At 48.2% G+C, this 17,812-nt stretch overlaps 1 long non-coding RNA gene across 1 annotated transcript; it reads left to right on the top strand.

Moving 5' to 3' along the window:
• The first annotated feature begins 7,276 nt into the window (after positions 1 to 7,276).
• Positions 7,277 to 17,812, top strand: LOC113611761 (uncharacterized). Its single transcript, XR_003429581.1, has 4 exons — positions 7,277 to 7,630; positions 8,515 to 8,638; positions 9,414 to 9,514; positions 17,051 to 17,812. It is a non-coding gene; the product is annotated as an uncharacterized LOC113611761 (long non-coding RNA).

The raw sequence follows: 17,812 nt of genomic DNA on the forward strand, positions 1-17,812 counted from the left end.
TGAAACCAGGACTATGAAATGAAGGAGCCGGGAGGGGACACTCATAAGAAGTGGGATGGAAGGAAACTAAAAAGGGAAAGTTGCCCTTTTGGATGACCTCAGCCTCCCTGCCTGTCAGGGGCCTTGTGCTCCAGCTCATTACTTGTACCAACTAGGACTGTGTGCTGTGCTGGGATGATAGCCCATAATTACTCATAATGACTTCCCAGGGCTCAGCCCAGGTAGGCGCCCAGGCATTTCAAGATAATGGCTTTTCTTCTCTTTTTATTCTGAGTGTGCTAGCTCCCTACATGGAGTGAAAGGTGCTTATTGAAAGTGCCTTTGATAATTAGGTTGGTCCTGGCTTCATTAAACACTGATAAGCTTCCCGCTTCTGGGTCCAGCCAACAAAAGGAGCCAAAAAACTGGATTCTCCTTTAAATGAGTCCCTGGGATGCAGAGGGGCTGGAGGTGCTTCCCTCGCCTGTTCCTGGGTTGAGCTGAGAGGAGAGGAAAGGCAGGTCCCCGTGGGACAACAGGACACCAACCACATACTAAGCCTCGATTTTCTTATCCGTTATATGGAGCTTAGAACCTAGAGAATGTCAGAGCTAGAAGGGACCCTCAGGTGTATCGATGCCTACACCTTTACCCTATAGAGGAAAACATACAGCTATGGACGCCCGGAGAAGGGATGGAACTTGCCCAAGGTCACACAGTTCAGCTGTGCCAAAGCCGTGCTCAGAACCCAGGTCTTTTTTGGTTGATCAAGACTCAGTGATCCCTGATGTACCTCGAAGGATTATCATGGGACCTTAGAAAGTGAAAGAGAGAAGATAAAGTGGTGTGAAAAGTGAGACACTCCACGCAGAGGTGAGGGGTTCCTGTCTGGGGGATGAGGATGGGGGATGCAGAGAGGAGGTCCAGGAGTCTCCTGGGTTTCAGCCTCACCTACCAGGCACGTGAGCATGGCCAGCTCATTCGGCCCCCTTGAGTCTCATTACCTGCCCTGCTTACCTCACAGGGCCCTGGGGAAGAGGGCGTGAGGTGAGAAAGGAGACTTGTGGAAGTGCCTTAAGAAAAAAAGCCCATCAAACTGTTGCAGGAAGGGGGACCCCTTCCAGGGTCCGAGAGTGGGCTCTCGTCTAACACTTGGAAATGAGTTGTCCGAGGAGACACACGTGCTGACAAAGCAGGAGACTTTATTGGGAAGGGGCACCCGGGCGGAGGGCAGGAGGGAAAGGGAACCCAGGAGGACTGTTCTGCCACGTGGCTCGCCGTCTCGGGTTTTATGGTGATGGGGTTAGTTTCTGGGTTGTCTCTGGCCAATCATTCTGACTCAGGGTCCTTCCTGGTGGCAGGCACGTCGCTCAGCAAAGATGGATTCCAGAGAGAAGGATTCTGGGAGGTTGGTAGGACACACGGCCTGGAGTCTTCCCTCTCCTTTTGACCTTTCCTGAATTCTTCCGGTTGGTGGTGGCTTGTTAGTTCCGCGGTCCTTACCAGGACCTCCTGTCACAAGAAAACTCATGCAAACGGTTACTGTGGTGCCTGGCCCGGGTGGGCAGGTTCAGTCAGTGGTTCCCCTAACAAAACTGCATGAAAGGCTGGCTTTGTGCTCACTCCCTCCTCTGCCTGCCCCAAAGTCACCACCCAGGAGGCCAAGGGTGGTGCTTGGAGTCCAGCCAGGTGCAGACCTCCATCGGCATCAGCAAGTCACTTCTCCACTTGCTCTCTGATTTATCGAGCTCTCCTGCCCAACCCAGCCCCAGACCTCTGACAACATTAAACCTTTACATAGGCCTGGGCCCTGGCTTAGGAGACAGCGTTTCCTTATCGTCCCTGACACCCTCCCCACTCTTCAGAGAGCAGAACACCACGGAGAAGGCTCATCTCCACGTTCCCCTCGGCTGCGGGTCAAGGTGATGGACTCCACCTGAGTCCTAATTCGGGAACAGGCCTGGCTCTCAGCCCAGCCCTGAACTCGTCCCTTGTCCTGAGCTCTTCCATCTCTCCCTGCCTGCCGAACACTCGCTGAATATCTAGTACCCTTCTCCCAGCCAGCCCATGGCAGTCCTGGGGCTAGAAGGCTCCCCAGGAGGCCATTCTGTCCCTTCTGCTCTCAGGCTGGTGCAGACAGATGTGTAGACAGTTGTTGTTAACTGCAGCTCTGTCTTGCCCCGACTCCCACCCCTATCTCCTGCCCAGGGAATTAAGACCCAGAGGGTTAATTCTTGGGTGTCCGCATCAGTCCTGGAGAAACTTTTGTGTGGACTCTCTGGAAGGGGCTGGTTGTTTAGAGGAAGAGCCTAGGGAGAGGGTGGGAGAACCAGTGTGGGGTGGGGTCAGGAAGGGAAAGCCCTCCGGTACCGGGACCCAGAGGATGAAGGGCTGTGCTGTGTGGGCTCAGGAGAGTCCAGCTGAGCTGAACGGAATCCTGCCTGCTTCTGGGCATCTCATTGGCACGCGTTTGTTTGTGGGTCCTGCCTAGACTAGCCAAGAGTCCAGCCCTCCTCTCCACCCCATCTTGCCGGGGCCAAGCCTGCAGAAGGCTTTGGTCTGCCCACTCCACACCCCTCCTCCCTCCCCAAAACCTCTTCTGGGTGTCTCCCACCCACCCTGGCCCCTCAACCAATACTTGTTGAATGAACAATTATTGCTCTGAGCCCTGGAGGAAGGAGTGGGCAGTGTCTCCAATGGGCTGTGACCATGGCCTCCATAAAGGCCTAGGGCTGGGGTCCAGGAACGGTGTGGACCCCTCTGCATCCATGCAGTCATGTGGGTGTGTGAAGGGTGAGCTTGCTGGTCAGGCCAGGGCAGGTGCCACCCTGAAGGGACAGCGCCATCTAGCTGCACCTGGGGCCAGAGCAGCAACAGGGTCCTAGAGTTGGCTCAGGCAAGCGACGTCATCCAGGGAATCCCTGGGCACCGGCCGATTCTTTAGCAGACCAGTGGCCTTTCCCGCCATATAGGGGGTGACACAACCTCAGCTGAACGACCTGTGCTGCTGAAAGGGGGACCCAGGTCAGACTGAGGATACCCTTGGAGGAGCCCCAGGTGGGAACTAGGCTTATCAAAAGCACCTGGAAAGGGACTTCCCTGGTGGAAGTCCGCGCACCTAGAGCCCGTGCTCTGCAACAGAAGCCACCGCAATGAGAAGCCCGCGCTCCGCAACGAAGAGTAGCCCCCGCTCACCACAACTAGAGAAAAAGCCCGCGCGCAGTAACAAAGACCAAACGCAGCCAGAAAGAAAGAAAGAAAGAAAAGAAAGAAAGAAAGGAAGGAAGGAAGGAAGGAAGGAAGGAAGGAAAGGAAGGAAGGAAGGAAGGAAGGAAGGAAGGAAGGAAGGAAGGAAGGAAGAAAGAAAGCAAGCACCTGGAAATGTCTGAGTTGAGCCAGCTGGGAACCAGGCTGCTTACAGAAGCGGAGCGTCCAGGCCATCGGGTGGCTGTCTTACTGTGTGCCTGTGCTCCGCTGTCCGGAGGGCAGTGCAGCACTTCAGCTGTGGGACAAGTGCACGTCGTCAGGACTGCTGAGGTGCTGGGGCAGGGTCTGTACCATCCTGTCTTCCCCACAGCCTGGCACGATCCTAGCACCACATAGACCCTTGCTCTGTGGCTCTGCCTGGAAGGAGCTGACCAGTATGAGAAGAGCCTTCTAGCAGTCCAGGCAGTCCAGGCACTGAAAGGGCCACTCTCTGAGATGACAAGTCCCTGTCACGGTCAGTGTTCCACCAAGGCCCCATCAGCCGGGTGAGATGCTAACCGTACCACCGTGCTGGGAGGGAGGCTGGGCTAGATGCCTTCTGAGGTTCCTTTAGTTTATGATTCTATAGAATGTAAAATTTTACATTCTTAATTTGTAAAATTATATTCAGATTTAAATTTGCTTAATTTAAATCTCTGTCACAAGTTGGGATGCCCGAGAAGCAAACTCTGAGATGGAGATAAGTGTGCAGGACATTCCTTAGGGAGTTCTCTTGGGATTGTCACCTGTGGAAGAGGGTTTGGCAGCAGGGTTGACCAGAGGGAGGTGAGCTGCACTGCAGTCTGAACAACTGCCCGGTCAACCCTCCCAGGAGCACAGGAGCTGACAAAACTTTCAGAGGTGACCCAAATCGAGGTGAGAATGCTGGGCCTTAGGACATCATGTTAATTGTCACTGGGCGTAGGCTGGCTGGTCACACCTGCCAAGGTGTGACCTTGGGCAATCCAGAAGGGCAGCAACTGAGGCTGTCTGCTGGCAGCCATCCCAGCAGCTGGGGAGTGTCCTGCATGCCTGGAGAGGAATCTGGGCCACAGGGCGTCACAGCGTCTACCACTATTCCTGTGGTGACATTTTAGGCAGCAGTGAACCAAGCACGAATGGTGGATTTGGGGCAATGGACTTTGCCCAGTGTTTCTAATCCCTGCTGGGGAGCATCTCCCTGAGGGCGATGGCCAGAGTCCTGGAGGCAGTGGTCTTTCCCTCCACGCTCCTCCTCTCTGCCTCTTCTTAGAGGAGGTGTGGCTGGAGGTCTGTGGGGGAGACAGTGGGAGCAAGAGGCTGCCCAGGGATCAGAGGCCTTCACTTTAATTGCCAGCAATTAGATCCAAGGGAAGTCAGCTCATTTCCATTCTCACCACGCAGGGGCCCTAATTAAGATTTAAACTCATGTTTCCTTTTTTCTTTTTAAAATTTCCTTGGTAGGTAATTAACTTTTCCTTGCTGTGGGTAAGCAATTAATCAATGCTGTGTTAGTGACCGTGGAGGTCGGAGCACTGTGATTTGCTTGGGAGTTTGTTTCTTTCACTTACTTCTACTTTCCAAAAGAAGTAGCTGCAGCAGGGGAGGGAGAAGGGGGAAGAAGGAAAGATGATTTAGTGAGCCTCTGCTGTGCAACGGATTCTTTTTTAGGATTCTCATGAAGTCCTTACAACAAGGAGGGTGTAAATGGTTTTCCCTGGAGCAGCAGAGCAGCTGAGTGCAAAGGTGTCCCTATCTAAGTGAGCTTTCCCTCAAGAGGGGCCAGCCGAATGCTTCCCGGGGGCCTAAATTGGTTCCTGGACCCAATTGCAACATGTGGGGGACTGTGAGTGCATGAGGTGCATGTGGGGGGTGTCTCCCAACCAACAAGCAATGCTCCGAAGCCACGTGGGTGTCCTACATACAATTGAACTCGATTCTGATGCTATCTACCCAGAGACAGCATCAGATGCCACAGCTTAAGGGCTCCTACAAGACTTCCCCCCACGTCACCTCACTCTCCTGCCCTTCAGACACGAGTTGCTAGTCCAAGTTGTTAACTGGACTTCTGAGAACAAGCTATAGATTGGAGGTTCCAAAGACATCCTCCTTGTTTTGGATTAATTTGCTAGGTAGGCTCACAGAACTCAGAGAAACATTTTACTCACTAGATTACCAGTTTATTATGAAAGGATATGACTCAGGAACAGCCAGATAGAAGAGATGCGTAGGGCAAGGAAGGTATGGCAGAAGGGCACGAAGCTTCCACGCGCTCTCCAAGTGCCACTCTCCTCAGCTCTCTATGTGTTCACCAACCCAGGAGCTCCCTAAACCCTCTCCTTTGTTTTGTTATTTGTTTTGGTTTTTGTTTTTGGCTGCACTGCACAGCATATGGGGATCCCAGTTCCCCGACCAGGGGTCGAACCCACATCCCCTGCATTGGAAGCCAGTATTTTTAACCACTGGACTGCCAGGGAAGTCCCTCCTTTTGGGTTTTTATAGAGCTTCATTGCACATTCATGACTGATCAAATTGTTGGCTGTTGGTAATTGATTCAACCTCCAATCCTTCTTCCCTCCCTGGAGGTCGTTGGGTGGGACTGAAAGTTCCAACCCTTATTCACATGGCAGGCTTCTCTGGAAACCAGCAGCCAACCTTAGGTCCTGTCCAAAAGTCATCTCATTAACATAACAAAAGACACCTTTGTCTGCCCTCCTTAATTAGGAAATTCCAAGGGTTTTAGGAGGTCTGTGCCAGAAACGGGATGGGTATGAAGACCAAATATATATTTCTTATCATAAATCACAATATCACAGGGCCTGAAAGCTCCTCTGGCTGAGTTGGGCTGGGGTCTACGGGCATGTGGGTTCTCCCACTGCCAGTCTCAGTGCCTGGGAGCCTCTCTTCTCTCCCAAGGCCCTGGGTCCACCTCCCCACAGCACATACCTGAGGGAGAACATGTGGATCAATAGGATTTTGTGTAACTTGCAAGTGAGAGTGTAAATTGGTGCAACCATCTTGGAAAATAATTTGACGTTGTCTTGTTTGCATATCCTAGGACCCAGCATCCTATGCTTAGGTATAAATGTGGAGAAACTTGCACACATGTACCAGAAGACAGGGACCCAAGAGACAGCATCATTTTTCGAATAGGAGTGGAAACAACCCAAATGTCCATCCACAGGAGAATGGATAAATAAAGAATGCTGAGGTAACCCAGAAATAAGAATGCCAGGAAGCAGCTACACCTCCAGAGGAGGGGAACAAAAGGGAAAAGAAGAGCTTTATAGAAGCTTGAATCTTTTTTTTTTTTTTTTTTTTTTTTGTGGGCGGCACGCGGGCCTCTCACTGTTGTGGCCTCTCCCGTTGCGGAGCACAGGCTCCGGACGCGCAGGCTCAGCGGCCATGGCTCACGGGCCCAGCTGCTCCGCGGCATGTGGGATCTTCTCAAACCGGGGCACGAACCCGTGTCCCCTGCATCGGCAGGCAGACTCTCAACCACTGCGCCACCAGGGAAGCCCAGAAGCTTGAATCTTGGAGGAGGGAGCACCACTTACTACTTACAGCCAATCATTTCTATAAAGATCAAAAAAGCAAATGAAACAAACATATTATTTAGACATCTGTGCCTATGTGGCAAAACTTTTTGAAAAGCAAAGGAATGATAGACACGAAATTCAAAATGGGATTAGCCTCTCACACAGGGAGGCAGAGGGTAGATGACAGGAGACGTGATGTTCTGGTTCTTGTGTGAGTGGTGGGTTCATGGGTGTTGATCATATTTTGTTGTTTTTTAAAATTTTGTTTTTAACATTAAAAAATTTTGGGGGGAAGGGGATTTCCCTGGCGGTCCACTGGTTAGGACTCGGTGCTTTCACTGCCATGGCCCTGGGTTCAATCCCTGGTCGGGGAACTCAGATCCCGAAAATTTCATGGCCAAAAAAAAGAGAAAAAAAAATGTTTTGTGATAGCTAGCCTGTAAGAAGGACCCCAGCGATCCCCACTTCCTGGAATTCATATTCCCTCCCACTTTGTTCTAGTGCCACATGTCTTTCAGGATCTTAGCTCCAGGCCCCAGCAGTGAAAGAGGCAAGTCCTAACCACTGGACTGCCAGGGAACTCCTGGTAAGTCACTTCTGAGGTTGGGTTTTAATATTTTGGTTTCTCTTGCTCTCCTTCCCTGGGAACATTTGCTCTGGGGGAAGCCAGCTGACATGTCGCCAGCAGCTTTATGGGGAGGCCCAAAGGCAAGCAACTAAGGGCTTTCGAGGAAGACAGTGTGAGTGAACTTGGAAGTGGAGCCACCCCAGCTTTCAGATGACCACAGTCTCAGCCAGTGTCTTGACAGCACCTGCATGAGAGACCCTGAGTCAGCGCCACCCAGCTAAGCTGCTCCTGGATTTCTGACCATTGGAAACTGTGTAAGGTAATAAATGTTTGCTATTTTAAGCTGCTACGTTTTAGGGTAATTGGTTACATAGGGTTAGTTAACTAATACATACTCTTTGATATGTATAGAACATTGAATTTTAAAATATAAGTGAGAAAGCATTCAGAGGTAAAAGAAGGAGGGAATGTAGCTTGGAGGCGGGCCAGTTGGAGTAGTGGGCGTGGGCGGTGGCACAGCCATGACGTCCGTGGGACAGCGGGGCCCGGGGCTCCGGCAGGAGGGCAGCGCGGGTGCAGGAGGAGGAGGAGGAGGGCAGCCTGGGATCCTGGTGGCGGGGCTGCAGGGCCGCTCTCGACCACACGAGGGCGCCCCACACCGCCACATCCAGCCTGGGGTCGGCAGGAAAGGAGGGAAGTGGAGGTGGGGGAGAGGCCTTTTGGGGAGGTTGGGGTGGGGGGGAAGCATCCTGTGATGCAACGCTGAGACCCTCACATGGGATTTGGAAGGTGGAAGGGAACCAGAGGCCGCCTTCCTACTGCTTTGGCTGCTCCCTTTTGGCAAATGGGGTCATACAGATGTGCATCTTCTACTGCAGTGATGTCCAGTGTGTGGTCCCCACCCCTGGCAGCTGCAGTGGAGGCCCTGCCTGCTCCTTGGATCCCCAGGATACACTTGTATCCTGAATTCAGGAGTGCCAGGGCAACCTCCAGATGCTCACCTTCCTCTCCTGCCCACAGCGAGGGAGCAGATCCTCTGGAGACTCAGCCTTACCTCCTCCCTTCCCCTGCCCAGCCATCCAACCATCCCATTAGCACCTAACCCCCCGTATCAAGTCACTCTCTGCTCAAAATACTTTGAGTGGTTCCTGTTTCCTGTGCTAAACTCTGGCTGATACGGCTGTTGTTATCCTTATTTTACAGATGGGGAAACCGAGGCACAGAGAAGCAAAGTGATCTTCCCAGAGCCACACAGCCAGTGGGTGGTAGGGCCAGGCTCCAAACCCAGGTCTTTCTGAGCCCCGAGCCCACTGCACCATCTTGCCTGGTGAATATGTGTTGGTGTTGCCAGATGTGGGAGGAGGCCCGGTGAGCTTTTAGGCGGTGGGCTGGGCTGACACCCATGGCAGGTCCTGAGCAGGTCCCCAAGGTGTCTGTTCCTTTCTGAGAAGCACAAGCGGCTCAGGTTCCTGGGGACTGACCCCGAGGCTGGGGCTGTGGGATGTGTGGGGCAGGGAGGCTGCTGAGAGGCACGCCGTCTGGGCACCGCGTCAGTCAGTTCCCAGGGTTGGAGCCCATCAGCAGTGTCTGGAGAAACACTCAAGTGACCAGTGAAAAATCAGATTAGGGGAATGGTGAGGTGGAGGCGTCACCAGGCCCGGAGGCCGTCTTGGGCGGCACCACCTTGGTGAACTTGTAGTGGTTTGTTCTTGTCAGTCCCCCAGGGTTGAATGGAGCCTGAGAGCCTGACAGACACATGATCATTCACTCGCCTGCGGCCACACGCCAGGTTGCCTAGTGGGGAGTTCTTGCAGGAGGGTATCTGTCATCTGGACTGGAATGTCCTTCCTGCATGCTGGGCATTTTTGCTCCCTTTGGCTGATAGAACTCCGGGTGGGGAAGGTGAGGCACGTGCTACGGGTGGGGAGAAAAGTAAACCCAAAGGAGTTGGTTGATGCTTCAAGTGTTTAAAAGAACATAGGTCTTTGGCTACATCTGAGAGCACTGAGCAGGGCAGCTTGTGTGCCAGTCCCCACCCAGGGGGGATCCATCTCTTGAGTCTTCATTCCCTCATTCATTTATTCATTATTTTATACTTTCAGCACATACTTGAATGCTACCACATACCACATCTTTGACTGCATACCAGAGATGGAATCTTCAGATACTCAAAAGTCCCTGCCTCATGGAGCTTACATTCCAGGTGGAACACATTTTACTGTGCTTTCTTGTGCTCTCTTTTGACACATTTCTTTAGGCAGATAATACATTTTCTTCTCAATAATTTTAGATGTACTACCCCAGCCTCTGGTTGCCTCTTCTATAATCAGGCCTAGAGAACTGGGCTCAAGGAACAGGGACATTCACTTCCTACTCAATACTAACCCATGTTCACCCAAAAGGGAGAGAGGGAGGGAGAAGGTTGGGGGATGGAGTGGGCATAGAGCACAGATGTCTCTTCATTCATTTCCCCAAGGCAGTCCATAGGCCTACAGGGATGTCCTCTGCCTTCTGCCCTCATCAGACCTGGGCTTGGGAAACACTCTGCCCTTGATTCACTTTTAAGTCCTTGGAGTTCAGCTGCTGGATTTTTGGGGTTCTCATCACATTGTGTTATAAGTACTGATATCCTTTTATTGCCCCCAACAGACAGAAAGCTTCTTTTTTTTTTTTTTTTTTTTAAGTAGGCAGGAGTCTTCTTCCTTTTTTTAAAAAATTATTTATTTATTTAGGCCGTATTGGGTCTTCCTTGCTGCTCGGGGGCTTTTTCCAGTTGCGGCGAGCGGGGACTACTCTTTGTTGCGGTGCGCGGACTTCTCATTGCAGTGGCTTCTCTTATTGCAGAGCACGGGCTCTGGGCGTACGGGCTTCAGTAGTTGTGGCACGCAGGTGCGGGCTCAGTAGCTGTAGCTCGTGGGCTGTAGAGCTCAGGCTCAGTAGTTGTAGCACACAGGCTTAGTTGCTCCGCGGCATGTGGGATCTTCCAGGACCAGGGGTCGAACCCATGTCCCCTGCATTGGCAGGCAAATTCTTAACCACTGTGCCACCAGGGAAGTCCAGACAGAAAGCTTCTTATTCAACGTTCTATCTTCCTAGCCCAGCCCAGGGCCTGAAGCAGAGTCTGTTAACACATGTTGCTCAATTAAGATAATTTGTACAATTTCAAAGCCTCGTTGGTTCTACTGCTGGTCTCTACACACCTATCTCTGGTTTTTCCTTTCTAAGAGAGATGCCATCCTTCCCCTATCTACCCACGCCCATCCAACTATTCAGGGCCCAGCTGACATGGAAGCTTCCTCAGCCCTCCAATCAAAAGGGATGTCTCTTTGCTCACTGTCTCAAGAAGTTCACACTCTGATGTGTGTGACGATGGTGGTTCAGAAAAGCAAGTCACAGTGATAAGTGTTATTTATGATAGAGGTAATGATCATAGTGAATATTGAGTGTTTACACTAGGTCAGGAAGGATTTTACTGCCATTGCCTTGTTTAATCCTCATAGCAACCTTCTAATGGAGTTCTGCTGTTATTCCCATTTTACAGATGTAGAAACTGAGGCTTAGAGAAGTTAAATGCTGTGCCTGGGGAGTCAGAGCTGGGGAGGGTCTGAGCTGGAATTTAACATCAAGGTTTATTCTCTTAATAACTATTGCACTCTAGCCATGAAGAGACATCAGAACCCAAAAAAGGCCACTGAGAAAATTTGGGGAGTGTATCAGTCAGGATTGTGCAGAGAACAGAATCACTAAGAATGATATGAAATAAGCAATTTATGATAAGAATTACACCCTACGTAATTGTGGGAACCGGTGAAGGATTCCGTGGAAGCCTGTGGTCCCTGCATCTGGCCTGGGCCTGGAATTGCTGTATACCTGCAGGGACAGGATTTGGGAAGAAAAACTGGAGGTGAGGTTGGGGAGAACAAGGTCAACAAGCCCCATAAGAACAAACTAGAACCCTTGTCTCTCCCTCACTGCCTCCAGCCTTGACAAGCCAGGTGACCTGCAGTGGAAGCTGCTGGTGCCATTTGGCCTGGAGCTGCACAGGTAGGTGGCCCAGGACTTGGAGGGAGCTGGAGCAGATGTGAGCTTGGCTACTGTCCGGGCAGTGCCAACAGGCTGAACCAGCAGTTAAGTGTCAAGGTTGCAACAGTACCTCATTTTGGCAGTGTTACACAAAATCATCTAAAACTTAGAAATAGGGCAAAGGATGACTATGTGTCCTTTCAAGGTCCTCTTTGGATGGATCCTTGCCCAATGCACCTACCTACAGATTATTTAATTCTCTAGGTTCTAGAATCCAGGAGAATAAACCTTTTTTTAAAAAACTTTTTTTTAAGGAAGTATAGTTGATTTACAACACTGTGTTAATTTCTGCTGTACAGCAAAGTGATTCAGTTATACATACATCTTTCTCATACTCTTTTCCATTATGGTTTATCACAGGATAATGAATATAGTTCCCGGTGCTGTACAGTAGGACCTTGTTGTTTGTCCATTCTGTATATAGTAGTTTGCATCTCCTAATCCCAAACTCCTAATCCATCCTTTCCCCACGCCCCTTCCCCTTTGGCAACCACAAGTCTGTTCTCTATGTCTGTGAGTCTGTTTCTGTTTTGTAGATAAGTTCATTTGTGTCATATTTTAGATTCCACATATAAGTGATATCATATGGTATTTGTCTTTCTCTTTTTGACTTACTTCACTTAGTATGACAATGTCTAGGTCCAACCATGTTGCTGCAAATAGCATTATTTCACTCTTTTTTATGGCTGAGTAGTATCGGGAGAAGAAACCTTTGCTATCTATTTACTATTGTTTAGGGCCCAGGCTCTGGGATGCTCTGTGTTCACTCATAGTTTTTGCCTTGCAGAGATGCAAATGTTCCCTTGTCCAGTAAAAATATATAACCCTGGTAGGAGCTCAGCTGAGACAGGAGCAACAGAGCTGTCAGGTGTCTGAGTAGCCAGTTAAAGCAACCAGCCCTAAATGGAAGAGGTAAGCCTGTAACCACTTGCTGTGATGGTGTAAACAAGAAGCTAAAACAGGAAGCAGTGGCTCTCCCTGTTCCATTTTCCTGAGGCCCAGGTGGACCAGCACAGATGTGGGGTCATCTCACTATTGAGGGAGCGCCCAACAAAAGGCTCCAGCAGTTTGATGGACTCTGGGGTTGGGGAAGGGTGAGCTGGGGAAAGACCTGGGCACTGAGCACTGGTTTCCCCCTCCCCCCTCCCCTGCCCGCAAGGAGGCCTGGGCAGAAGTGCCTGAAGAGGACCTCAGAGGCCTCAGATAAAGAGACCTGGGAATGAAGGCAGTGGCTGAGGAATGTAAATGTGTGAAAGAGCGAAGGTTAGTTAGTTTTATTGTATCTCTAAGTTTGCAATCATTCTGGCATTCCTTTTTTCATCGACTATATTGTTTCTTGAATTTTCCTTTGAACTGGATTTACTATTCTGCTAGTTCCTCCGTTAAGGAGTTAAACCAATCTTTGCCACATGCTCCTTATATACGTGTATGATGGGCATGTTTTAACCTCGTCATGCTTATACTTTGACAGTAGCAGTGTTGAGAGTGGATTGGAAGTGAGGAGTGAGACCCAGCCTGTGGGGGTCCGTTGGAGGCTATTTCAGGAATTCTGATGAGTGTGTGAGGGCCTGGCCCAAGGCTGTAGCAGGGAAAACAGGTGAGGAGGGGGTGGACAGGGGAGACGCTGAAGCACAACAACTTTTGGGTGTTGCTAAGTGATGCAAAGTAAGCGGGAGGGATTCCTTCCATGTGGGAGGAGGCTAAGAGCACTCCAGAGCTTCCAGCTCAGAAAACTAGCCCAGCAGGTGCAAGTCTTCCTTGGCTTGCGCTTATCCTCGGCATCTGAGAAAGTGGATAATGCTTAGAATTTAGCTGGTTCTAGGGCTGAGGCAGTGGTTGTCACTAAATGACTCTACAGCCTCAGGGGATTAATAGGTACAAACCACTATGTAAAAAATAGATGAGCTACAAGGATTTATTGTACAGCAGGGGAATATAGCCAATATTTTAAAATAACTATAAATGTAGTATAACCTTTTAAAATTGTGAATCACTATGTTGTACACCTGAAACTAATATATTGTAAATTAACAGTACATCAATTAAAAAAAAAATCATTGATGCTTGGTTCCACCCTAATCTGACTTATCTGGTCTTGGGTGTGTCCAAGTGATCGGAATTTTTATCTCTTTCTGTTTCTTTTTGCGGTATGCTGGCCTCTCACTGTTGTGGCCTCTCCCGTCACTGAGCACAGGCTCAGTGGCACGTGGGATCTTCCTGGACCGGGGCACAAACCCGTGTCCCCTGCATCGGCAGGCGGACTCTCAACCACTGCGCCACCAGGGAAGCCCTCTTTTTCTTTTTTTTAATTGAAGTACAGTTGATTTACAATATTGTGTGAGTTTCAAGTATACAGTAAAATGATTTGGGTATATTCTTTTTTTGATTCTTTTCCATTATATGTTATAAGATATTGAATATAGTTCCCTGTGCTATACAGTAAATCCTTGGTTTTTATCCACTTTATATATGGTAGTCTCTGTTAATCTTATACTCATAATTTATTCCTCCCCCCTTCCCCTTTGGTAACCATAAATATGTTTTCTATGTCTGTGAGTCTATTTCTGTTTTGTAAATAAGTTCATTTGTATCATTATTTTAGATTCCACATATAAGTGATATCATGTATTATTTGTTTTTCTCTCTGTGACTTCACTTAGTATGATAATCTCTAGCTCCATCCATGTTGCTGAAAATGGCATTATTTCATTCTTTTTTTTACAGCTGAGTAATATTCCTTTTTATTATATATATATAATAAATATATATATATATATATAGGTTGCTTCTATGTCTTGGCTATTGCTTCTATGTCTTGGCTATTGTAAATAGTGCTTCTATGGTTGCTTCTATGTCTTGGCTATTGTAAATAGTGCTTCTATGTCTTGGCTTCTATGTCTTGGCTATTGTAAATAGTGCTGCTAAGAACATTGGGGTGCATGTATCTTTTTGAATTAGAGTTTTCATCTTTTCCAGATATATACCCAGGAGTGGGATTGCTGGATCATGTGGCAGCTCTATTTTTAGTTTTTTAAAGAACCTCCATACTATTTTCCATAGTGGCTACACCAATTTACACTCCCACCAACAGTGTAGGAGTGTTCCCTTTTCTCCATACCTTCTCCAACACATTATTTGTAGACTTTTTGATGACGGCCATTCCAAGAGCTGTGAGATGATACCTCATAGTAGTTTTTATTTGCATTTCCCTGATGATTAGAAATGTTGAGCATTTTTTCAGGTGCCTATTGGCCATCTGTATATTTTCTTTGGAGAAAGGTGTGTTCAGGGGCTTCCCTGGTGGCACAGTGGTTAAGAATCTACCTGCCAATGCAGGAGACGTGGGTTCGAGCCCTGGTCCGGGAAGATCCCACATGCCGCAGAGCGACTAAGCCCGTGCACCACAACTACTCAGCCTGCGCTCCAGAGCCTGCAAGCCACAATTACTGAAGCCTCTGTGCCTAGAGCCCGTGCTCCGCAACAAGAAAAGCCACTGCTATGAGAAGCCAGCGCACCGCAACGAAGAGTAGCCCCTGCTCACCGCAACTAAAGAAAGCCTGCACGCAGCAACGAAGACCCAAGGCAGCCGAAAAAGAAAAAGAAATGTCTATTCAGGTCTTCTGCCCATTTTTAAAAAATTAATTAAGTTATTATTTATTTTTGGCTGCCTTGGGTTTTCGTTGCTGCGCGCAGGCTTTCTCTGGTTGCAACGAGCAGGGGCTACTCTATGTTGTGGTGCTTGGGCTTCTCATTGCAGTGGCTTCTCTTGTTGCGAAGCCCGGGCTCTAGGAGCATGGCCTTCAGTAGTTGTGGCATGTGGCTCAATAGTTGTGGCTCACAGGCTCTAGAGAGCAGGCTCAGTAGTTGTGGTGCACGGGCTTAGTTGCTCTGCAGCAGGTGGGATCTTCCCGGACCAGGGCTTGAACCTGTGTCCCCTGAATTGGCAGGCGGATTCTTAACCACTGCGCCACCAGGGAAGTCCTTCTGCCCATTTTTTGATTGGGTTGTTTGTTTTTTAGTTATTGAGTTGTATGAGCTGTTTGTATGTTTTGAAAATTAAGCCCTTGTTGGTTGCATTGTTTGCAAATATTTTCTCCCAGTCCATAGAGTGTCTTTTCGTTTTGTTTATGGGCGATCAGGATTTTTAAAAACTACTTTAGGTAAAAACTGTTTTGATAGACTGAAAAGTATTGGAATTTACTGACTTTATCCAGATGTTTCGCAAAGTGACATAGTAACATCAAATATAGTCATCAGGTGGCAAGAAGCAGCATAGTGTCTAACCCTGGTCTTTCCTTAAATCTAATTACAGATTATGTACTCTGTTTATGTCTTTCTCACCCTCTAGACTATAAGCTCTCCGAGGGAACATCCCCATGTTAGTCACTATTGTATATTCCCAAGGCTCTATACAGTGTTGGGCATGTGGTTGGCCTTCAGATATTACATATAAGATGAATAAAGAAATACTTATAAAAATTTTAAAAATGTCTCTACAGCCTCAGATTTGAAAAGTATTCAGAATTATAATCAGGAAAGCAGTCAGGTGCTTTTCTTCCTTTTTTTTTTTTTTTTTTAAGTGGGGTGGGAGGGTACAGAGAATTAAGCACAGCAAGAAGAGAAAAACACCCCAGGGTGAACATCTCTTGATTACACATTTATAGATTGTCAGCCTACCAAGGGACTTAGTCTCAGCCCACTTCCCCTTCCGGCTTCTTCATGGCTGCTGGCCACCTGCAACCCAGCGGGCAAGAGCTCAGCAATGCAAGCTCTTTTAATTCTTTTTTTTTTTTTTTTTTTTTTTGGCGGTACGCGGGCCTCTCACCGCCGGGGCCTCTCCCGCCGCGGAGCACAGGCTCCGGACGCGCAGGCTCAGCGGCCACGGCTCACCGGCCCAGCCGCTCCGCAGCATGTGGGATCTTCCCGGACCGGGGCACGAACCCATGTCCGCTGCATCGGCAGGTGGACTCTCAACCACTGCGCCACCAGGGAAGCTCTCTTTTGATTCTTGAAATGGTAAAGCATGGTAGGAAAGGAAATCCACAAGTGAAGAAATCACATTATGAACTCCAGTGCCAAAGAAAAGGACTGTAAATCAGATTGCGAATTCATTGGGGACCAGGAATCATCTTGCTCTTTTTGGGGCAGGACCTGAGTGACTGCTTTGGCCATTATTTACCCTCCAGGATTACGCAGGACTCGCCTCTTCCATTCTAGTGTTTGTTTCCAGAGTTTCCATCCAGCCCCACCTTCAGCTCTAGCCGCTGAGCTGCCATGCTCTTCTGACAGTAGATGACCTGCTAAGATGGAGGGGTTGTGTTGTGAATTTTTTGGTTTTTTCACTTTTCATTGAAATTTTAAATTTACAGAAAAGTTGGTACAGAGAGTTTCTATATGCTCTTCACCTAGCTTCCTCTGATGTTTTTTTAATTTATTTTTTTTTTAAATGTTTTATTTTATATTGGAGTATAGTTGATTCACAATGTTGTATTAGTTTCAGGTACACAGCAAAGTGATTTAGTTATACATATTTTGCTTCCTCTGATGTTAATTTCTTGCATAATCACGGAACATTGGTCATAACTAAGAAGTTAACACTGGACAATCCTATTAACTACAGACCAGTTTTTCCATTAGTGTCTTTTTGTGGTTCCAGGACCCAATCCAGGATATCACATGCATTGTTTTTAACTATAGCTGCCTCCCTGGGGTTTTGTGTGGATTGGATGATAAACTGCAGGTAGAAGGGCTACGTAAACCATGAACTATGTAAGTGTTATCAGCAGTTATTTTTCATTGTTGTTCTGGTTAATGATGAAACATACTGACGCTTCCCTCACTGCACTGCTCGGTGTGAGTAGATTCCAATTTCATTATTAAAATGACTAAAACCGTATGCTGGGCACTTTAATCCTCACAACAATTATATTATGCTTCTGTTATGAGACTCAGAGTTGATATACCTTTAGGCTTTCTAGGCCCTTCCAAGGTAGAGTTAGGTACCCTTTCATGTGCTGTCTCATCACAGCACTTACTGTGCAGTCTTCCCCACTAGACTAGAAGCTGTGGGTTCCAGGAACTGGATTTTGTTCACTGTTATTCCCTCTATCCAGCAAATAGTCAGGCACATAGATGATACTCAAAAAAAAACTGCTTAGATGAATGAATAAATTAAGGCTGATTTTTTTTTTTTTGCAGTTTTGAGTGTTTTATTTATGCCAAATTGGATAAAATAGGTGTATTTCTCAGACAGAAAAGACATGTCGAGGTAGAAATGTACCTTTCAACTATTCATGGGTACACAAGTACACTGGGGAGATTGTAAAAGTGCAGATTGTGAGTCAGTAGGTCCGGTAAGCCTGAGTTCTATTTTTATTTTTGGGGGGGGGGGGTTTGAGTAATTTTTATTTAAAATTTT

The sequence above is a fragment of the Aethalodelphis obliquidens genome, unplaced genomic scaffold (genome assembly GCF_003676395.1).
Source record: "Aethalodelphis obliquidens isolate GAN/ISIS:26980383/991018 unplaced genomic scaffold, ASM367639v1 scaffold70, whole genome shotgun sequence".
NCBI lineage: Eukaryota > Metazoa > Chordata > Mammalia > Artiodactyla > Delphinidae > Aethalodelphis > Aethalodelphis obliquidens.